General features: G+C 35.3%; 1 long non-coding RNA gene across 1 annotated transcript in view; it reads right to left on the reverse strand.

Annotated features, from left to right (window-relative positions):
• Nucleotides 1-9596, reverse strand: part of LOC135275613 (uncharacterized) — a 36062-nt gene extending 26466 nt beyond the window's left edge. The window contains exons 1-2 of the long non-coding RNA XR_010343229.1: nt 5578-9596; nt 3-4997 (exon numbers count right to left, since the gene is read on the reverse strand). This is a non-coding gene — a long non-coding RNA (uncharacterized LOC135275613). The remainder of the gene's footprint in view (nt 1-2; nt 4998-5577) is intronic.
• Between the last annotated feature and the right edge of the window lie 12671 nt (nt 9597-22267).

Genomic DNA, 22267 nt, shown 5'->3' on the forward strand with positions numbered 1-22267 from the left:
ACCATCTCCACATGTTTAAGAAGGGTTCTGATCCTCCACGTTAGACTCAAAGCCCAGTATTTCTGGGAAAGTATACTTTGTAATTGCTGAAAGTGTAGTATAATCTATCCATGGAATCATCTGCGTTAAAAAGAAACAATGTACTAGATTAGTGTGAATTTTGATTTAGGTTGAAGAAAGGAGTGAAATTGAGATTAAAGAAATAAAACCAAGGAAAGACTCTCATCATTATTTCATGAAAAGACCAGGAATAACCAGATTTGTAACCCATGGTTCTGGCCACTTCATCATTTATTATAAACACTTTATAGTATGGTCTAGCTCTAGCTTTAAATAGGCTTACAGATGGCAAAATAACTGTGCTGAGTAGCCAATCATGAAAGTAGCTTATCACTAGCCCCTGGACAGATAAGATATACTTCTGTACCACTATAATGACATTCCCATGAGGGAATTAGCATGCTGTTTTTCTCATATCTGTAATTCCTTCTCATATCACATCAATTTCCTAAGCAAATAGGGTCTCAAACTTAGTCACACCACTGACTGAACTATCTGTGGTGGGTCCACTTCAAAAGTGTGAACTGTGTAGTTTGATCTTTTCTAGCTCTATTCATTTCCCTCAACATTTTTCTGGCTTTGTAGTTTTCCTCTTAGAGGACAAGCCCAGACCATAATTCCCTCTGTACTTTCTTGTCAAAACTTATATAAGTTTCCATCCTTCATCTGGTTTTGTCTTGGTGTATCTGATACACCAATTCATGTAGCTGATATTGATTTAATGTATTACTCATTACTCACATCCCAGATACCATATTAATACTTTAATAGGAGCCAGCTATGGCTGAACCTAAAGCCGAAATAAACTAGGAAATGTCAGATATTCTAGAAGGCAGATTCCAGAAACATGTTGAGGCAGGGGGTTCACTGTCTCTGCTCCTACTTAGGTCAAGTGTGTTCAGAATGCATTTCTCTAAACTGTTGTCGAGGGAAATATTTCGTCCACCGTGACACCTTCCTGTATTTCTTTAACATTTCATTTTAAAAAGTGCTTTCTATAAGTCAGACACTATGTAGCTTAAAGGCATGCAAAAATAAAATTCTCTGAACCCTAGGAATTTACAGTTTAATATGAAAAATGGCAAACCTATCAGCCCAATACAGGTTGTTGTACAGGATTTTGAGATTAAGAGCCTCATGTTCCTTGTCTGACCAGGATTTTCAAAACAAGGTTGTTCAGTTCTATAGATTTATGACATGGAATGAATAAGGAACAAATAGATTTTCTCAGTCCACAAGTTCTGTTTGTGTTGAAAGAAGGAAGCCTATTCAATTATTTCTTTTCTGTCAGATTGTCAATTTTTGTACTTTTGGGTTGATTAAATTCAATATTTGAAAACTAAACATATATATATTTGAATGAAAGGGGCCAAATACACAGATTACTGTGATTTAAATTACAATGTATTTGCTTTGCTTTCTGTGTTGCTTTTTCACATAAGGTTAAATTAGAACCTCTGTGAATGTTGTTTGGAATTCTCACACAAATATCTCCTATTAACCTTGACTTTCTTATTAGTTTTCACACGGACTTTGTCAGTACTTTTTTCATGAATGCATCCTAAGAGACAAATATCTACCCTGTTATTTTCTCAGATAAGTTTTGAAATGTTCACCACAATCTCTAGACATGCAGCCTCTTAGAAAAAATAATAATAAGGCTATCTTCCCTAAGCTTTCTCTGTGATCAGCTCCAGACCAAGTGCTCTATCCATCAAAAGCCTTTGTCTCTTAACTGCCCTCCACTCTTCAGCATCTTCCCAATCAATGTCAGCAAGTTGTTACTCATCACATTGAAGATGCTCAGCAGGTATAGACTCTGAAAATAAATGAGAAAAAAAGACTTCCAGAATCTCTTTTAAAAATATCTTATAAAAAAAGCCCACAGGGCTGTGAAATATAACGTACTTTTATGAAAAGAAAGAATGAATGTAATCAAATGTTGACTGTGTGATTCTAACAGCAAATGTGTGAAAAGATGGAACAAAGGAGAAATAACTGTCTTGTAGAGTTTTATGTTGGATTTGGAAGAATGTGCAGAAGTTACACAGGCTGACAAAAGAGAAAGAGATAATCTGCCCAATTATCAGATAAAATAGAGTAGGAACAGGGTCCATAAGTTCAGAGAAAAATAATTTTCTTATTTGAAATAAGTGTATGAATTAGAAAACAACTAAGCCTTTCCTATGTGCCAGACACTTTGCAACGCACTGAGCATAAGCCAAGTAGGCAATATAAATGTGGAATTTCCAACACAGAACTTATGCTCTAGCTGATATTAAGTCAGAAGTCAGATATTAAATAAATAATCACTGGTAACTAACAATAAAACTAATAGTGTGCCAAGTATCATAAAGGAGTACAAGATGCTAGAAGACTTTATGTTTGACAGATTGAATAAAGACCAGTGGAAAAATGGAAAGCTGTGGGGAGGTACAGATCTGAGCTTAGGATATTTACTGGGGACCAGGGCATGCTAATCTTTCTTATGTATTTTGGAATCTATTCTAATTATAACAGGTAAACTTTCTGAGAATTAAAAACAGCAAGAACCTGATTAGAGATGTGTAATATTGGAGATGAAGTTAGAAAATTGAATTTTGATAAGCAGGCTTCAGTTCTATTCCCTACCTCCCTTGACATTAATAGTCTATTACTTGGGCCTTGGTCTCATAATGCTTAAAATGAGATAATGCTCTGTAGGTCATAAGCGATCATATAAGTGAAAGTTGCATTCAGTGTGTACATGTGTGTCAGGGACCTAAGCCACAAAAGGATTCATCACCTAGGCATCAAACCTAGACCTGTCTAATCCCATATTGCAAGGGTTTAACTATTATGCATATGGTCTTTTAAGAATTAATTAGCTTCTTTCTTGAAATTAATCTTAAACTTTAAACTTAATCTTTAAACTTAACATTTAAATTCAACCATATAGACCTTCCTACTACTTTGATTTTATCTTTTGTCAAAATGTAATTTTGTACTTCCAGTATTCCCATTAGAGTAATTTTTTTTTTAACTTTATGAGGTCTTCAGATTCTTTTAGGGCTTTGTAAAGGCTGCAGCTCTAGGTATGATAAATGTTTGTTCAATTTGATAAAACGATTCTGGCAAGCAACTGTTTTCATGGTCTAGTTAGTACTATCTATTTTGAAACCTTAAGGGGCAAATGTAATTCCCCCCATCTAAGAATTGTCTTCTCAGCTATTTTAGTGTCTCCATTTGTCCTATATCTAAATGACAGCTTCTTAGACATCAAAATCTATAAAATGCAATAGAGATTTCCTTTACTGAGGTATGACAAATCTGCCTTATGACATTCATTCCTCAGCTAGAAAAAGTAATCGCATTCTTTCATTTATTTCAAATGACTCGTTGTTGCACGGGTGAGGATGCACATAGCTGCTGGTGAGGGTACTGATTTTGTGACATAGCATCAGTGGTAAGAGATTAGCCTGTTTTACAATGTCGAAGTCTTATGAGAGAGACTTTTGTACAAATTTCCCAGCATAGGCAATGAATTGTCCCTGTTGCTTTGCTATTGAAGAGGAACAATTCTTACACTGTTCATTCTACCTTTAATGTTACTGGTTTATCTGGGTTAATGAGATGTTAATTAAGTGATAGGCAAAGTCCTTGAGATTTGATTCATAATTTAAAAGGCCAATAATAGGTGGTTATTCTTTATAATTAAGTTTTATTGATATAACTAATATATGAAAAATCACACATATTAAATATATACATTTTGATAAGTTCAGATACACATATACACTCATGATACCATCACCACAACTAAGGTACAGAACATATTTATCACCTGAAAAAAATTTCCTTGTGTTCTTCTGTGTGTCTTTTTGTTTCTGTTTTTTTTTTTTTTTTTTTTTTGTATTTGGTTCTTTGCAGTTAGAACATTTAACATGAGATCTATCCTACTTAAATATTTTAATATACATCTTCACAATACCCATTATCTCCCATCTTTTTGATAATAGCCATCCAAAAATCTGTAAGTGATATCTTATTGTAGTTTTGATTTATATTTTCCTGATGATTAGTGAACTTGAGCCTTTTTCTTGTACCTGTTGGAAATTTGTATTTCTTCTTTGGAAAAATATCTATTCAGGTCCTTGCTAATTTTTTAATGAGATTACTGGTTTTTTTTGTTTTGGTGGTTGTTGTTGCTTTTGCAATTGAATCCTATGAGTACTTACATGTTTTGGGTATTAATTCTTTATTAGGTATATGGTTTTAAAATACTTTCTTCCACTCCATGGGTTGTGTTTTCACTTTGTTGATTTTTTATTTTTGTTTTTTGCTATGCAGACTCTTTTTACTTTAATGCTGCCCCACATACTTATTTTGTTTTTGTTGGCTGTACTTTTGGTTTCATTCCCAAAAAGCAATTACCAATACTATTGTCAAGGAGGTTTTTATTCTATAATTTTTAATGCGTTTTATGGTTCAGGTCTTACATTTACATCTTTGATACATTTTAAGGTAATTTTTGTGAATAATACAAGACAGGAATTCAATTGTATTCTTTTGCATGTAGATATCCAGGTTTTCCACCACCATTTATTGAAGTGCTTTTTCTTTCTCCTATGTATATTCTTGGTATCCTTATCAAATATTAGTGTACTGCATATGCATGGGTTTATTTATAGACACTTCATTCTGTTTCCCTATGTATCTGTTTTATGCTAGTATCATACCATTTTAATTACATTATCTTAGTAATACATTTTGAAATCAGGAAGCACAATGCCTCCAGCTTTGTTCTTTTTTCTCAAGACTGCTTTAACCATTTGGAAACTGTTATGGATCCTTATGAATGTAAGCTTTTTTAATCTCTATTAAAATACCATTTGAATTTTAATAAGGATTACATTGAATCTATCTATAGACTAGTTAAAATGTGTAGACATTTTCACCTAGAAATAGAATTTCCATTTGACCCAGCAATCCCATTACTGGGCATATATCCAAAGGATTATAAATCGTTCTACTATAAGGACACATGCACACGAATGTTCATTGCAGCACAGTTTACAATAGCAAAGACCTGGAACCAACCCAAACGCCCATCGATGATAGACTGGACAGGAAAAATGTGGCACATATACACCATGGAATATTATGCAGCCATTAAAAATGAGGAGTTCGCGTCCTTTGTAGGGACATGGATGAACCTGGAAACCATCATTCTCAGCAAACTGACACAAGAACACAAAACCAAACACCACATGTTCTCACTCATAGGAGGGTGTTGAACAAGGAGAACACATGGACACAGGGAGGGGAGCACTATACACGGGGGTCTGTTGCGGGACAGCGGGGGGGACAGCGGGGGGGGAGTTGGGGAGGGATAGCATGGGGAGAAATGCCAGATATGGGTGAGGGGGAGGGAGGCAGCAAATCACACTGCCATGAATGCACCTATGCAACAACTTTGCATGTTTTTCACATGTACCCCCAAATCTAAAATGCAATAAAAAAAAAAGACATTTTCACAATATTAATTTTTCTAAGCAATAAACAAATCATGTCATTACATTTGTGTATTCTTTAGTTTTGTTAATGAATGTCTTATAGTTTTCAATGTGCAGATCTTTTATTTCCTTAGATTTGTTGCTACTTTATATATTTTTGATGCTATGGCAAATGAAATGATTCTATTTTATTTTTTGGATACTTCATTGTTAGTGTAGAAAAACCCAGCTAATTGTTGTGTGTTAATTTTGTATCCTGAAATTTTACTGCATTTGTTTATTTCTAACAGTTTTTGATTAAGTCTTCAAAGTTTTCTATTTATATGGTCATGTCATCTACAAATGAAGAAAATTTCACTCTTCATTTACTATATGGATGTTTCTACTTTTTTCTATTGCCTAATTGCTTTGGATAGGACTTCTGGAACTGTGTTGAAGAGGATTGGTGAGAGTGAGCATCACTGTATTATTGCAGATAAAAGAGGAAAAACTTTAATATTTTTACCATTAAATATGATTTTAGCTGCGGGCTTGTCATGTATGGTTTTATTATACATGTTGAGGTACATTCCTTCTATATCCAATTTGTTGAGAATGTTTATCATGAAAAGATTTTGAATTCTGTCAAATACTTTTTCTTCATCTGTTGAAAAGATTATGATTTTTATCCTTCATTTTGTTAATGTGGTGTATCATATCTATTGACTTTCATATTTTGAAATAGCCTTCCATACCAGAGACAAATCTTATTTATCTGGTGTGTGATCATTTGAATGTGCTGTTAAGTTCAAATTGCTAGTATTTTGTTGAGAATTTTTGTAATTAAAGTTCATCAGGGATATTGGTCTGCAGTTTTCTTTTTTCATGATGTCCTTATCTGGCTTTAGTTCAGGGTATTCCTGACCTTGTATAATTAGTTTCGATGTCTTCCCTTCTCTTCAATTTTTTGGGAGAGTTTGAGAATGACTGGCATGAGTTCTTCTTTAAATGTTTAGTAGAATTCACCAAAAAGGCTATTTGGTCCTGGGAGGTATTTGATTACTGATACAACATCATTTACTCAGAATAGGTCTGATCACATTTTATTTCTTCATGATTCAGTCCTGGTAGGTTGCATGTTACTAAATATTTATCCTTTTCCCTAGATTATACAATTTCTTGGCATATAACTGTTAATAATAGTCTTTTTATGATTCTTTGCAAATCTGTGGTGTACATTGTAATGTTTACTCTTTCATTTATGATTTTATTAATTGGAGTCCTCTTTTTTTTTAGTTAGTATAACTAAAGACTTGTCAACTGTATTTATCTTTTCACAAAACCAACTCTTCGTTTCATTGGGTTTTTTTTTTCTAATTTTCTCCTGCAGAAGCAAAGCATGTTTAAATAATGTCCCCTCAAATTTTTTCTATATCATATGAAAATAGAATATTAAAATATTCCAATGTGATCATAAATTTGACTATTTCTCTAATAATTTCTGATAAGTTTTACTTTGCATATGCTATTGGGAATATACACATTTAGAATGTTATATATTTCTAGCATATTGGCCCTTTTACCATTGTGGAGTATACTTCCTACACAGTTTTATTTCTTTTGGACATTAGAATGGCTACAATTTGTTTATTTTTATTCGTGTGTGTGTGTGTGTGTGTGTGTGTGTGTGTATGGTACAGGTTAAAAAAAAAGTAATAAAGTAGCAACCACTCCAACCCCAGAACCATAGACACTTTATAATATTACCCTGAAATTACTTTTGTAACACTGTCTTTAGAATCAAGTCAGATAAGACAAATGTTGAAATTTAACTATATGACATATCAACCCAATTTACTTGGCTATCAGATTTATTTATGGTAAGTAGTTTCATTGATTAGTTCCAGGTACACTGGAAGGTCTATGATTTAGCTCTAGCTCCTACTAGTTTCATTTGATAAACACATATAAAAGTTAAGTGAGAAATGGAAGAGGTACTTTCTCTGAGCTAAAATTATGTTCACCTGTTTCACTCTCATCTCTTGTAATTGAAGGTATCTTGTTTGATGAATGGGCTGCAAATTGTGTCTGAGATGTTGCAAGTTTTCTCAGTGCAACCGCTGTTGGGCTGTGCTTATGTCCTGTTTGTGTGTGTGTGTGTGTGTTTGCTTTGTTTTTCACTTAAAGTTCAGTAAACAGGTATTGAGAACATATTTTCACTTGTGAATGATTCTGTCAATTCTGTACATAGAATCCCAACTGACTCTATCATTCTACATGGTATGTCAATTGTCACATAGTTTTGTCCTATCATTTTTCTTCCTTTCAAATTCTGAATACTTATATTTTTATTAGAGATGTGTTTCTTATAATAAAAAAAGTAGTTTTAATCAAATCTAATATTAACTGTCATTTAATTGGGGAATTTTGTTCATTTGTATTTAGTAAAATTACTATTACATTCATGACTTACCATGTCATTTGTGTTTTCTATCTAGAAATATTGTTCTATGTTCCTTTTTATCTCTTTTTATCTATTTCAATTTTAAGGTATTTTATTGTTTAGATTTTACTTATACAAACTTTTATCAAATGTTGTTATTTTTATGCTAGAAATTGTAACCTGCACTCTTGGATTGTTGACACCTACTGTTAACAAATATTTTAACTGCGACCAAGACCAGGGAAAGGATTTGATAAGAATTTAACTCTTGTGCCCTTCTCCAATATTTTATGCTATTGTTGTCTTTAATTCAATCATCTATCTATCTTCTATCTATCAATCATCTATCTTTACTCTCTCTCCATCTTATATCATTTTCAATAGTCTCTGTACATATTTCCCATATTTGATCCTTTTCACTTATTGCTGCTTCTTTCTTCTTTCACCTAAGATTATATATTTCCTGTCTAAAGTTTATTATTATTTCACATATTTTATATATGTTGCTGCAAAATATTCTCAGCTTTTTTTTGTGCCGAGTATATCTTTATTTTGCTTTCTGAATGAATGATACTTTCATTTCATACAGAATTCTAGAGTGGAAGATTTTAAGTTTTGTTTTTTTTTTAAATCAAACTCTATTCATTTTCCTCTGCTTCAGACTGGACACTTTTTTTTTTCTGATCTGCCTTCTACCTCCCTAATTCTTTCTCTACTCATGCCTAATCATCTATTAGGTACATTGCACCAGTCTATATCTAATCAGAGACAGAAACCACACAGTAGTTTAAATAAGTGATGTTTAATAAAGAACTATTGAGTGGATCTGGGAAGATAGCAGACTAGGAAGCACTAGAAATCTATCTTCTCACCTAGACAACAATTGAACTGGCAGAACCTGTCTGATGTAGCTATTTTAGAACTCTAGACTTTATTAAAGGCTTGCAACTTTCAAGGGAAATCTAGAACAGTAAATTCTGGTTATTTTATTTACTCAATATCAGCCCAAAGCACAATAGTAGCTACCATCTCTCACCACCAACCCCATAGCAGGCAGCTAAACAGGCATTCTTGGAGCAACCTGCACATAGCTTGTGGAAGCCAGAGGGGGCAAATATAACCCTGTTCTCCAAACATCAGGGATCTGTGCGCTAATTACTAATGCCTACTTTTGATTACAGAGTTACAGAAAAATAGATGAATGGCCATTGTTGGTGCATCTCCCCTCATTGTTGCAACATCACCCTACAAGTGATTTCCAGGAAATTTAAAGGACCAGCATCCTTTCCCCTACATCATTTTTTCTCTTTCCTTTTATTGAGAGCCAGGCACTAAATATGAAGACACTCAAATTGCATATACGGAGAAAATCAGAAAGTGACTGCGCATGCCCTGGGACAGACACAGGCTCAGAGCAGACCTGAGAAGAAATTAATTTACATCTAAGACTGAGCCCTGGCACAGAGACAGCTGACAACAATAAAAAATAATAATGATTTCTTAAAGTCTCTAGGGAAAGTAGATAATATGATTTTTAGAATTACTACATTATTAGATTCAAATGCCCAATATCAAAAACCACATGTAAGGCCAGTTGCCTCACTGGGAGCTTGGATGCACACCCCACCCCCTTTTTTCCAAAAGTTCGGGCAAGCTCGGACATGATCGGGCAAGCTCGGACGTGCTCAGGCATGTTCCCTTCTCCCCTTCTCGCACCGCCTGGCCTTCCCTTAAAGAGCCCAGTATGCAAATAAGGTCTTGTAATTCTAGCCAATAGCAGCCAAGTCTTTCTAGCCAATAGCAGCCGAGTAATTCTAACCAATAGCAGCCAAGTCCTGTATGCAAACAAAGGCTTGTAACCTTACCCAATAGTAGTCCTGCTTTGCCCACACCCTGCTCTCCCACAACCAATTGAGCTCCTTCACTCCCTATAAAAACCCACGTCTAAGAGGAGTCCGTGCGACTTCTCCAGCCCCTCCTGTCGGACTGCAGAACCTCACCCGGGAGCCTGAATAAACCCTTCGCATTGGATCTTCTTGTGCTGACCTCAGTTTCTTCATTTTAAACTCGGTGAGAACAAACCTTACACCACACACAAGCAATAAAAAATACATAGAAACAGGAATGTGTGGTGCATTCAAAGGAAGAAAATAAATCAACAAAACTTCCCCTGAAAAAGATTTTATGGCTGATCAACTAGACAATGACTCTAAAGCAACTATTTTTAAAATGTTCAAAGAACCAAAGGAAGATGTGGATAAAGTCAAGAAAACAATGTTTAAACAAAATGGAAATATCAATAAAGAGATTTAAAAATCTCAAAATTCTTGAACTGAAAAGTACAATAACTGAAATTAAAAATTAACTAGAGGGAATCAGGGCAGATTTGGGAAGGTAGAAGAAAGAAACAGCAAACTGGAAGATAGAACAATAGAAAATATTGTGTTTGAAGTACAAGAAGAAAAAGATTGAAGAAAGTGAACAGAGTCTAAGGAAGCTGTGGAACAACATATGCCTTGTGGGATTCTCAGAAAGAAACAGAAAAAAAAAAACAACAATGAGTTAGAGAGAATTTCTGAAGAAATTAAGGCTGAAAGCTTTTCAAAGTTGACAAAAACTATCAACATCCAAGAAGCTCAATGAACTCCAAGTAAGAGGAACACAAAGGGACCCATACCAAGTCACTCTATAATCAGTTTCAAAACTGAAACTCTACATTTTGTTTTTATATACTTTGGAGGCTAATAAATGCATTTAAAATAATCATTCGTTTATGTCTTGGGGCACACATTGTATAACACTGTAATTTTGTACTAACAAAATTATAGAACAATCACAGGTGAGGTAGCAACAGAGTTATTAAAGGAGCAGAACTTTTCTATGTATTGAAGTTAAGCTAATATAAAATAAAATTAGAGTGTTATAACTTTAGGATATTAAATGCAATATCCATGATAACCACAAAGAAAGGAGCTATGGAATATAAACAGAAGGAAATGAGAATAGAATTTATTTTTAAAAATAATATTTTAAAAAATAATAAACACAAAGAAATATAGTAATGCAGAAAAGGAGAGACACAAAAGCAATGAAGCATAAAGAAAACCATTATCAGGCAGGGCGTGGTGGTGCACACCTGTAATCCCAGCACTTTTGGAGGCCAAGGCGGGCAGATCACTTGAGGTCAATAGTTTGAGAGCACCCTGGCCAACATGGTGAAAGCTGTCTCTACTAAAAATACAAAAATTAGCTGGGCATGGTGGCAGGTGCTCACAATCCCAGCTATTCAAAAGGCTGAGGCATGAGAATCGCTTGAACCGGGGAGGCAGAGGTTTTAGTGAGCAGACATTGCACCACTGCACTCCAGCCTGGGCAATAGAGTGAGACTCCATCTCAAAAAATGAAAAAGAAAACACATAGCAAAATGACAGAAATAAATACCTCTTTATCAATAATTATTTTGAAATTAAATGGATTAAAAAGAAATATTAACAGAATGAATGATACAACTATACAAGATATTTACTTTAGCTCCAAAGATACAAGTAAAAGGATGAGAAAAGATATTCCATTATTCCATGTAAATAATAACTGAAGGAGAACAGGAATGGCTATACTAATATCAGACAAAATAGACTTTAAATCAAAAAACTTTACAAGAGACAAAGAAAAGTATTATATATTAATAAAAATTTCAACACAGCAGAAGGTATAGACACTATAAATATTTACACACCTAATAACACAACATCAAAATATGCGAAACAAAAATCGACAGATTTTCAAACAGAAATACACAGTTCTACAATTATCATCCAACTTCACAATTATTGAAATTGAATACTTCAATACTGCACTCTCAATGGAGAGAACAACCAGACAGAAGAGATAAGGAAGTACAAAACACAAAAGGCAAAATAAGCCAGCTATACCCAACAACAGCCTGGATTTTGGAACCAGACTGCTCACAATCAAATCCTAGCTCTACTTAAGGCTGTCTATGTAACACTAAATGTGCATCAAAATGACAGGTAAAATAGTAACTTAATAAATTAAAATTTATAAAATGTTTGGATCCACTTTGGCACATAGTAAGCACTATATAATATTTTGCAGTTTACTATTTTTCTAATATATAGAAAAGAAAAATGAAGTTACATTCCTTGAGGCTCTTTAAAAAAGTCTCTTTTCAGCACAATAAATTTTAATTTATTATCAAACAAGTCTAAAAAGTCTAAACAAGTCTAAAAATGTAATTAGAAAATTTAAATCTATCCAATTTTATAATATTTCCTCATTTCCATATTTGGTACCAGAGTCCTAGTGAAATTCTGGAAACACCCAAAGGATATGATCAACAAAATAAAAAATCAGGTTCTCCTGAAAATGCTGGCCCAATTGACTATTATCCTGCCTGTTCACTAACCATTTCTAGGAGAAAAACTAGCTATTGTTTGGAACATTATCTAGACTCTAGTGTTCAACCTCAAGTCCTTAATTTCAACCAGAACTTTCTTTCCAGGTATCTTCTTGATTTGTTCATTCATTTATATAACACTGAGATATATTATTCAATGAGCAAGCTATTCCCTGCCTGAAGAACCTGTGGTAACCAAAAACCCCTAATTCGTGACCTGACCCATGGATTATCCTAAACTTGACTTGGCATGGAGTCCTCAAGCCAAACCCTCAAGGTAAATAAATGTAATGAATTTATTATATTTATTTTACAACCAGGATAAAGATATGTATATTTTAATATATTATTTATATATAATATGTATATAAATGTTATTTATATATATTATTTATATATATGTATATAAGTGCTATTTATATATATTATTTATATATAATATTTATGTATATAAATGTTATTTATATATATTTTGTATATAATTTTTGTGTATATAAATTTATATGTAAATTTTATTTATATATGTTATACATAATATATAATTTATCCTAAATAACAAAGATAAATACATATGTACTTATATGTATATTTATAAATATATATATTTATCTTGGTTATTCTAAATTATATATATAATACAAAATATATTTCTTTATTTATCTTGGTTATTCTAAACTTCTCCTTCAGATATTTTGCTTAACTCCAATTTTGCCTTAATCCTTTGGTTTGTAAAAATAATGTCCTGGGATGCATTCTTCCTATTCTACAGGAGAAAAGTTTTCGTGCCTGTGGGCTTGTGGAAGGAGTGGGGCTGTATGAAGCAAGGAGGGAGAGAATATATTGCTAGAGGCAGCCAAAATAAAAAAAGACAATTACCTGCTGTTAGAGCTCAGTTCATTCAAGGCAAAGCCAACTGACATGTGAAATAAAGAGCATTTCCTGGGGTTTTATAACATGTGTTGCTGACAGCTGTGGTGCACAGTTTATCTACAATCAGCTGAGAATTTCTGCTCAGAAACATAAGAAATAGATGTTTCTCTCTAAATTGGGGCTTAGCAAGGGGACCTGGGGAAATGAAGATGTCTGGGAGACTGGTGTTTACAGATTGCAGCATGAATAGTTTAAGCTAGTGACACCTCCTTGCCCTTACCGGTAAGCAACTCTTTCACAGAGAGCTTTCTATGTTGTTGCAGAATATTGGTGCCTTTTACAGATATTACCATTATCATGAGGGGAGCTAGAATGCTTCACTCCCAGTGGAAAAGAGATGATAATAAAAATGCGGACACAGGATTACAGAAGGAGCATTTTTCTAATAAACCCCCAGTTAAAACAGAAATACTTTTATATAGGAAGTTGAGGTGCTACTCATTTAGTTTCATATATTTTGTTACTATTCAGAAAGGCTTTAACTGAAAATCAATGTGATAAAACACATTACCACTATCTGCAGCATAATAAGTTCTTCTGGATAAAAAATTAAAATCAAATAGTAAGATTCAGTATTTTTTTTCATCGATCATTTATATTTATATATATAAAATACACATATGAATGTTTAAATATTTTTATATTTTCATCAATCATTTACATTGTACAAGGTGCCATTAGGTACTAGAGACATAAATCTGTGGCTTGCCCATTTTCAAGATAATTTTCATACTCAATTGTGTTTAGATACTGAGAACTGAATCCAACATATATTTTTGTGCCTATCTATGCTACTAATTCTCAAACAAAGGATGTTTCTCTGTTTTTGCTGAACAATGCTTGAATTTGGAAAAAATAACTTAGCCATTTGCTTCAGGAAGTAACTGTTCTTGGAAAATAAAACACTGAACAAACTAAACAGATAACTTATCAAGAATAACAGCTTGTTTGTCAGTAATCATTTTAAATCCTCACTTTGTTGCACCTACAATTCCAAGCTGTTTTCTTATAAATTTTGCCTTATTCCAGTTTCATGCCTTGCAAAACCTACTTTTTTGTGTTTTGAATAAAAATGACCCTACCCAAGCCTTTATACTATAAGTATTGTGTTCTGAACGCATCCTTTCTGAGACATGTTAAAACTCTGCCAAAGTGCTTGTCTCCTTTAAATTATTTATTAAATATACTGTGGTATATTTAATAAATTTAATTTTGTTTTTATGTCTTCAACAGTTTTTCTGGTGGCCAGTTTTGGGAGTTGAGCACAGTAGTTGATGGCATGTTTTTGCACAATCTAATAGCTAAAAATCGTTTTTACTTTTTTTTTTTCTTTTGAGACAGAATTTTGCTCTTGTTGCAATGGTGCGGTCTAAGCTCACAGCAACCTCCACCTCCCATGTTCAAGCAATTCTCCTGCCTGAGCCTCCTGAGTAGCTGGGATTACAGGCATGCACCCAGGCCCAGCTAATTTTGTATTTTTAGTAGAGATGGGGTTTCTCCATGTTGGTCAGGTTGGTCTCAAACTCCTGACCTCAGCCTCCCAAAGTGCTGGAATTAAGGCATGAGCCACCATGCCTGGCTTGATTTTACATTTTGAAAGCTTATTTATGTACAAAATAATAATATGCAACAGAGGCTATCTAGTCCTTTACAGAAAATATTTGCCGATCCCTACACTGGACTGAGACTTGAGGAATGACATCAACTCTACCACTAACTAGATCTGCTACATGGGGCTACGGGAATTTGAATATTTTCCTGAATCTTCTTGCAATTTAGATTATCACCAGTCTTAAGTGTCCATGGTTCTTCCTAGGGCTGTTTGCAGTTTTACTGTGATCTGTTTCCTAAAACTATCTCCCTTTAGTTATTAGAAACACCATATTTCTTGTGCCATACAAATCACATACAATGAAAAGAAAATTTAAAATGAATATGTTGAAAAGCTTACAGACTGTTTTGCCTTTGTTAAATATAGTATTAATATAATCACGGCAAATGTGTGAAGATTTAAAATGATATCATAAATTTAATATACAACTGGACAATGGTCACGCCATAAATGACAATAGAAATCTGCCCCATAATCCCTGTCACAACTAACCCAGGAAGCCAACTATAACTCTGCAAGCAACCAACCCAGAATGCTTAGCACCTGTCAGTGATTGTCCATCTTCCACAATATTTGCCCTTGATTCCAAGTCACAATCAATCAGAGAAAGCCAAATATGCTTTGAAATCAGTCACATAGGATGTTCTACTTTTAGTTAGCTCCACACCAAAAGCCTCCAATCAGGGTAAACTGAAGCCTTTCCTTTGTCCACTATAAAGCTTCCCACTCTCCTGCCTGCCTCTGAGTCTCTGCCAATTTCAAATAATGGTGACTGACTCTCTTGCTGCAGTGAGCTCTTAATAAATACTCTGTGCTTGATCTCATTTAGTGGTCTTTATTATTTATGCTGTGTTTTCAAAGGCAAAAACAAATATATCTGATTTTATACACTCCCCTTTGCTTTTGTTTTCTTGTGATGGGTTAATCAGGCTGGCATATGCCACTCGGGAAACAGCCATTTCTCTTCTCCTCCCCAGGTGCTAGGTGTGAACTGTGTGAATGCTTTTGGACATCACTAAGTTACACTTCATAGGAGCTTAGAAACTGAGAGTAAAAGGGAAGATGCCTGAGCCTGTGAAGGCAGGGACTACTAGATATATGATTATTCAGATTTGGTCTGACTCCCAGGCCAAAGTTCTTTCTCCTATACACACTAGGTCATCATTCTTTCATCAAGCTGTCACTGTAGTAGAATAATGATGGTGTCAATAGAGCTGGGTCAGAGCCTACCCTTAATACAATTTTGAAAATGGCAAACCTTATTTAGCAAAACAATGTCATTTTACATTATGATGTGTCAGATCTCAGCACCTTTCTGGAGCACACCATTACATGGAGGAATTTTTTCACCAGGAACCTGTGTTGATCAGATGACCACAGGGTACCACAACCATATAGCTTTACCATTATTGGTGGCAATACAGCATATACTCAGTTTTCAAAGTGTTGTTGTAAGTTTAAACCAGGTCCAAGTGAGAAAGGGTGTGGAGGAAGAGAAAAGAAGGAAAAGGAAGGGGAGGGAACGGGAGGGAACGGGAGGGGTGGGGGAGGGGAGGAGGGAAGGGGCCAGGAGAGGGAGAGAGGAAGGGAGGCGAGGGAAGGGAAAAGAAAGGAAGGGATGGGAGGGAAAGGGAGGGAGGAGGGGAAAGTAAGTCAGAAGTCTCAGGTATTCCAATTACAGGATGTATTGCTTTGGGCAATATCTTCTCTGGGTTTCAATGCTGACATCAGTAAAATCCGGATAAGAAAAATAAACTTGTTTGGCTCCCAAGGTTGCTGTATAGTATAAGCAAAATTAGACACAAACAATAGTAGCAACAATTGTGATGGTCATTTCTATCAGATGATTAAAGTAGGGCTAGTTGAGTGTTCAGTGGGTTCAAAATAAAGGTCCAAATACATCATTCTTCCTATTCTATCTCCATATGAAGATATGTAGTCAACTACAAAGCTCTGTATAAACAAATGAGATTTTAGTTTTATAAACTAACAGATAAGGTCTGATTACTTGATTTATTTTCTTTCTCTCAATAAAATCTTTTATGGTCATTAGTAGAAGCTAATTTCAAATTTAGAGTTGTTAATTTCAGTGCATGTTTCATTGGTGGACTTTTTACATTATTGAGGGAAAAAAATGTGATACTGCCAGTTGGAGGACCAATTGGCCGGTCACAGCCATGCATTTCTGCAACATTACTCTTCATAAAATTGAAAATAGCAGACATCTTTTTAAACTGAGGTAAATTTGCATATTTACCATTTTAACAATTTTAAACCATACAATACAGTAATGTTTAGGACATTCACAGGGTGGTGCAGGCATCACCACAATCTCATTTCAGAAAATATTTATCACCCCAAAAAGAAACTCCATAGCCATTAAACTGTCATTGACTGCCATCCTTCTTCTCCATTCAGCTACTGGAAACCACTAATATATTGGTCTTTATGAATTTACCTATTCTGGGCATTTCATAGATATGGAATCATAATATGTGTTCCTTTGCAACTGGCTTCTTTTACTTTGCCTAATGTTCTCAAAATTAACTGATATTATAGCATGCATGAGGACTACATTTTATATCTAAATAATATTCTACTTTATAGATATACCACATTTTGTTTATCCATTCATCAGCTGATGCATATACAGGCTGTTTCCACTTTGGGGTATTAAGAATAATACTGTTTTGAGTGCTCGTGTACAACTGCTTAAACATCTGTTTTTAATTCACTTGGGTACATACTTAGGAGGGGAACTACTGAGTCATATGGTAATTCCATGCTTAATTTATAAAGAAACCACCAAACTGTTTTTCATAACAGCTGCACCATTTTATATTCCACTAAAAATATATGAAGTTTCCAACTTCTGAACATTCTCAGCAACACTTGTAATTTTCCATGTTTTTAATTATAACCATTCTAATGGATATAAAGTGGTATCTCATTTTGATTTTCATTTAAATATTCTTAATGACTAATGGTACTGAACATCTTTTCTGTGCTTATTAGCCATTTGTACATCTTTGGGAAAAATGTCTATTCAAGCCTTTGCCATTATTTTTTCATTGGGTTTTTTGTACTTTTGTTAATTGAGTTGTAATACTTTTTATAGATTCTAAATACTGCTCCCTTGTCAGATATATAATTTGCAAATATCCACTCTGTGGGATGTCTTTTCATTTTCTTGATAATGCCCTTTGATGCACAAAAGTTGTTAATTTTGATGAAGTCCTATTTGTCTTTTTCTGTTTTTGTTTTTGTGTTTCTATCATAATTAAGGTTTAACTAACAAATCCGAATTTATGAAGACTTGCCCCTAGGTCTTCCCCGAAGAGTTTTGTAGTTTTGGTCATTATGTTTAGGTATTTAATTCATTTTGAGTTTGTTTTTGAAGGTAAGCCTCAACTTCATTATTTTGCATGTGGTTTTCCTGTTGTGTTAGCATATTTTGTTGAAGAGATTATTCTCTCTATTAAATGGCCTTGGTACTCTTGTTGAAGATCAATTGACCCTAGATGTATACACTTATATCTAGATGTTCAATTCCATTTGATTTATCTATATGAATATTGTTATGCCAGAACCACACTGTTTTAATTACTGTCTTTTGGTCATAATTTTTATTTGGTAGATATGAGTACTCAAAACTTGGTCTTCTTTTTTAAGATTGTTTCAATTATTTGGGGTCCCTTGTAATTCCATATAAACTTTAAGATCAACTTGTTCATTCCTGAAAAAAGAAATGAAATTTTTATAGGGATGGCATTGAATCTGTAGATCTATACGGGGAATATTACCATCTTAAGTCTTAATTGTCCTATTAGATCTTCCAACCCTAAACACAGAATGTTGTCCCTTTTATTTAGGTCTTTCCAAATTTCTTTTAAAAATCTTTTGTACTTTTTAATGTATAAGACCTGTATCTTTTTGGTTAAAGTTATTCCTAAGTATTTTATTATTTTTAATGCAATTTTAAATGGAATGGTTTTCTTAATTTTACTTTTGAATTGTTCATTGCTAGATTTATAACCCAACTAATTTATGTGCATTACAAATCTTGCATCTTGCAACTTAGTTGAATTGGTTTCTTAGCTCTAAAATTTTGTGGATTATTTAGAATTTTCTACATATAAAATTATGCCTTCTGCAAATAGATAGTTTAATTCCATCTTTTCAAATTGGATGTTTTTTATTTCTTAATCTTGTTCAATTTCCTGACTGAAACTTGAAGTATAAGGTTAAATAAAATGGCAAAATGAAGCACCCTTACCTTGTTTGTAATCATTGGAAGAGAGGTTTAAGTCTTTCATCATTGAGTTTGATGTTAGTTGTAGGTATTTAAAAATAAATGCCCTTTGGAGAAGATCCAAGATGGCTGGTTAGGAGCAGCTCAGGATTGCAGCTCCCAGTGAAAGCGCAGAGGGTGAGTGGATGCTGCATTTCCAGATGGATTTTTATTGCCCACAGACCAGGAGATTCCCAGGCGGAGGAGCCCCAGGGGTCACCAGCGCGGCTGTTTTGCTGGTGCCCCAACGCAGCGGTTCCAAGTGCAGAGTAAATGGGACTGGGTCCCCTTTTAGCTGGCAGTGGAGCTCTGGGAAGGCAGAGTTATCCATTCATCTGATTAAAAAAAAAGGGGGACTGAAACAGGGAGCCAGGCCAGGAGATCCCGGGCAAAAAAGCGCCACAAATCTCAGCGCTGCTGTTTCAGCCAGCGCAGTGGGTCGCCACACAGGAAATCACACAGATCCCAGCACCTTTTTAACAGGTGACTGGAACACCTGGGAGACAGTTGACTGTTCAACCAGAAAAAAAAAGGATCTGAGGCAGGGAGCCAGGTGATCAGGTTCGGCTGGTCCCACCCCCACAAAAAAAAAACAGCAATTGGAAACGCTCTGGGTTGAGCGTTTCACAGCAAGCACAGCTGAACCCAGGATGATCCAGCTTTGTGGGGAAGGGGCGTCTGCCATTACCAAGGCACTCCACCACTATGCAGGTAGTCCGCCATTGCTGAGGCAGCCTGCCATTGCTGAGGCAACCTGCCATTACAGAGAGTCTGCCATTACAGAGGTGGGCCACCATCGCCGAGGCATTTCTAACTACACCCATATAAACAAGACTGAAGGGATGTTCACATGGCAGCTGGGCGGAGCCCACAGCAGCTCAGCAAAGCCTCTGCAGGCAGACAGTGACTAGGCTGCCTCCTTGCTGGGCAGGGAAGCCCTGGAAAAAAAGGCAGCAGCACAGCAGAAACTCATAAATAAAGCCCTAACTCCCCAGGACAGAACACCTGGGGAAAAAAAGGGGTTTATGAGTTCTGCTGCAGCAGACTTAAATGTACCTACCCAGAAGCTCTGAATGAACTACAGAGCTCACAACTCAGCACTTGAGCTCCTATAAAGGACAGACTGTCTCCTCAAGCAGCTCCCCAACCCCCATATATCCAAAGAGTCACCTCATAAAGGAGAGCTCAGACTGACATTTGGCGGGTTTCCTTCTGGGACAAAGATAGCATAAGAAGAAACTGGTAGCAACCCTTACTGTTCTGCAGCTGCTGCAAGTGATCCCCAGGCAAGCAGGGCCTGGAGTGGACCACAGCAGTCCTACAACAGAGGGGCTAGACTGTTAGAAGAAAAACTAAGAAATAGAAATAACTTCATCATCAACAAACAGGACGTCCACTCAGAGATCCAATCTGAAAGTCAGCAACTACAAAGACGACAAGTGGATAAATCCACAAAGATAGGAAGAAACCAGGGCAAAAAGGATGAAAACATCTGAAACCAGAACACCTCTCCTCCTACAAGGGATCACAACTCCTCACCAGCAAGGGAACAAGGCTAGATGAAGAATGAGTGTGATGAAATGACAGAATCAGGTTTCAGAAGGTGGGTAATAAGAAACTTCTGTGAGCTAAAAGAACATGTTCTAACCCAATGCAAAGAAACCAAGAACCTTGAAAAAAGATTTGACGAAATGCTAACAAGAATGGACAACTTAGAGAGGAATATAAGTGAATTGATGGAGCTGAAAAACACAATACGAGAACTTTGCGAAGCATGCACAAGTTTCAACAGCCGAATTGAATAGCAGAAGAAAGGATAACAGAGGTCAAAGATCAACTCAATGAAATAAAATGAGAAGGCAAGATTAGAGGAAAAAAAGGGTAAAAAGGAATGAACAAAGTCTCCAAGAAATATGGGACTATGTGAAAAGACCGAATCTACGTTTGATAGGTGTACCTGAATGTGACGAAGAGAATGCATCCAAGCTGGAAAATACTCTTCAGGATATTATCCAGGAAAACTTCCCCAACCTAGCAAGGCAGGCCAATATTCAAGTCCAGGAAATACAGAGAATACCACAAAGATATTCGTCAAGAAGAGCAACCCCAAGGCACATAATCGTCAGATTCAGCAAGGTTGAAATGAAGGAGAAAATGCTAAGGGCAGCCAGAGAGAAAGGTCAGGTTACCCACAAAGGGAGGCCCATCAGACTCACAGCAGAAACCCTACAGGCCAGAAGAGAGTGGGGGCCAATGTTCAATATCCTTAAAGAAAAGAACTTTCAACCCAGAATTTCATATCCAGCCAAACTAAGCTTCATAAGTGAAGGAAAAATAAAATCCTTTGCAAAAAAGCAAATACTCAGAGATTTCATCATCACCAGGCCTGCTTTACAAGAGCTCCTGAAAGAGGCACTACGCAGAGAAAGGAACAACCAGTACCAGCCACTCCAAAAACATACCAAATGGTAAAAAGCATCAACACAATGAAGAATCTTCATCAACTAACGGGAAAAACAACCAGCTAGCATCAAAATGGCAGGATCAAATTCACACATAACAATATTAACCCTAAATGTAAATGGACTAAATGCCCCAATCAAAAGACACAGACTGGCAAATTGGATAAAAAGCCAAAACCCATTGGTGTGCTGTATCCAGGAAACTCATCTCACATGCAAGGATACACAAAGGCTCAAAATAAAGGGATGGAGGAAGATTTACCAAGTAAATGGAGAGCAAAAAAAAAGCAAGAGTTGCAATTCTCATCTCTGATAAAATAGACTTTAAAGCAACAAAGATCAAAAGAGACAAAGAAGGACATTACATAATGGTAAAAGGATCAATGCAACAAGAAGAGCTAATGATCCTAAATATATACGCACCTAATACAGGAGCACCCAGATACATAAGGCAAGTTCTTAATGACTTACAAAGAGACTTAGACTCCCACACAATAATAGTGGGAGACTTTAACACCCCATTGTCAATATTAGACAGATCGACTAGACAGAAAATTAACAAGGATATCCAGGACTTG

This window comes from Aotus nancymaae, unplaced genomic scaffold, assembly GCF_030222135.1.
Source record: "Aotus nancymaae isolate 86718 unplaced genomic scaffold, 86718_ANA_hifiasm-v0.15.2.pri h1tg000017l, whole genome shotgun sequence".
Classification (NCBI taxonomy): domain Eukaryota; kingdom Metazoa; phylum Chordata; class Mammalia; order Primates; family Aotidae; genus Aotus; species Aotus nancymaae.